Source organism: Frankliniella occidentalis, unplaced genomic scaffold, assembly GCF_000697945.3.
Source record: "Frankliniella occidentalis isolate FOCC.00 unplaced genomic scaffold, Focc_3.1 Scaffold115, whole genome shotgun sequence".
In the NCBI taxonomy this organism is placed as follows: domain Eukaryota; kingdom Metazoa; phylum Arthropoda; class Insecta; order Thysanoptera; family Thripidae; genus Frankliniella; species Frankliniella occidentalis.
The window spans coordinates 439,073-440,912 of NW_026267243.1; the positions used below are offsets into that span (position 1 = coordinate 439,073).

General features: G+C 53.3%; 1 protein-coding gene across 1 annotated transcript in view; it reads right to left on the bottom strand.

Moving 5' to 3' along the window:
• LOC127749986 (uncharacterized) overlaps positions 1 to 1,840 on the bottom strand; it is a 35,419-nt gene that overhangs the window by 20,773 nt on the left and 12,806 nt on the right. The window lies entirely within an intron of this gene.

The window sequence follows — 1,840 nt, forward strand, 5'->3', positions numbered from 1 at the left end:
TGACAATAGGGGGGCGGGGGCAAAGAGAGAGAGAGAGAGAGGGAGAAAGGAAAACAACGTGGGGCCGGGCCGTGCGGAGTCTGTCTAGGGAATTCGGAGGCGGTTCGGGCCACATGTGTGTGTATCGTTGAACTGCGCAGCCGGGCAGTAAAATATTTGAGTTTAAGAGGTTTGCTCCTCCCGAAGCTCCTCCCGCTGCTCCCTCTCGCTCAAGCTGCTGCCCCGGCCCGGCTGCCGCGAGGCGGGGTCGACCCCTATCGCGCTCGGGAAATAGCTTTGACGGGCAGAACGAGTACCTGCTGCACTGCTGAAAATTGTGCGAAACAACAAAAGATATATGGCCGTGTATGCGCAGATGCGCCCTTGAAAACGACACGCACCCTACCGGATTGTGTGTACGTGCGTGTGCGTATGTGTGCTGCACTGCGCGGTAAAAATTGTTTCTTGTATTTCAAGACCCGATCTTGGAGCGATTGGCGTTCTCTATAAGATCCAAGACCGGGTCTTGAAAAAAAAAGAAACTGTTTTTACCGTGGTAAAACATGAACATGTCCGCGATTAACTGTCCATGATGCACACCTTTAGGTGTTGGACTGTTAATTTTATTACTCAAAGGTGTAAATTTGGACACTTTTCCAAAGACGCATGGCCAACCCTTAGTGTCCAATGTTACTGTTAGTAACTTTTAAGTTTTTAAATACCCAGTCAAACTGTTTAAAGTGTGGGACATATTGTCCGTATTGTTGAGTACTTGCATGTGGACGCCAGTTGCACACTTTATTTGCCAGTGAGTGCGAGCGTGCGTGCGTGTGGTACGCTCGGCTCACCGGGGAGACAGGAGCGAAAGAGAGGTCAGATAGATGGTATAGGGATTTACGGCGAGGGGTTTGGGAAGAAGGGGGGGAGGTCCTTGGGCGAAGACATGATGTTGCCGATACTAATGGTTTCTAAATACCGGCGCGCAAACAGCTACCGCTCCGCGCGGAGGCGGTCACGTGGTGGAGGGGGCGGCGGGGGCGGCGCGGCCGAGTACGGGGCCGGCGAATGGTGTCAGGGCGTGGCGGGGCGTAGCGGCAGGGCTGGAAAGAGGAGGGGGGGGGTCAGCTGTCAGCGTACGGGGGGACGGCCAACACGTCATCGTCACAACATCAGATTCTGAAAACGGCTGCCACGCGCCACGCTGCTGCCGGCGGGTGGTGGTGGGTACACTCTCCCTTGTACAGCGTGTCATTCCGTTCCGTTTGTCTGTCTGCCACACTAAGAGCCTTATGCACCGTCTTTGTGCATTTATGTGTGCAGTATTTCAAGCGGCCATTGGCATGCACAAAATGTGCACAACTACGGCTGCTTAACATTATGCGGAGTATAATTTATACACTGGAAAAACTAACGTTACCGAGGTAACGTTTCTTGACGCGACCAAACCAGGTAACGTTTGGTCATGCAACCAGTTTGTGATGGCCCTATCCTTTTGCATGGGGTAGGTCGCGTCAGGAAACGTTACCGGTCTAGGTCACATGATGAAACGTTACCATGGTAACATTAGTTTTTCCAGTGTAGGGGTCTAGTGTGCAGGCTTGTCGGTCTGTCTGACTCTCCTGTCCGTCCGTCTGTGCCTGCTATGACAGTCTCATCACTCGAATGAACTGATCGTTTCGCTGACGATAACGACGTGGATGGCGGAACTCGGTGCGGCGTGCTGTTAATTTGGGCGCGCATTTTCTGCCGCTCTGCTTGTTGTGCGCGCAGTGTGCCCCCCGAGGGGTGGGCGACTTCAATTTTTCGTGTACACAGGAGTACGGAGTACACGGAGTACAGTCGGAGAACACTGAGTATTGCC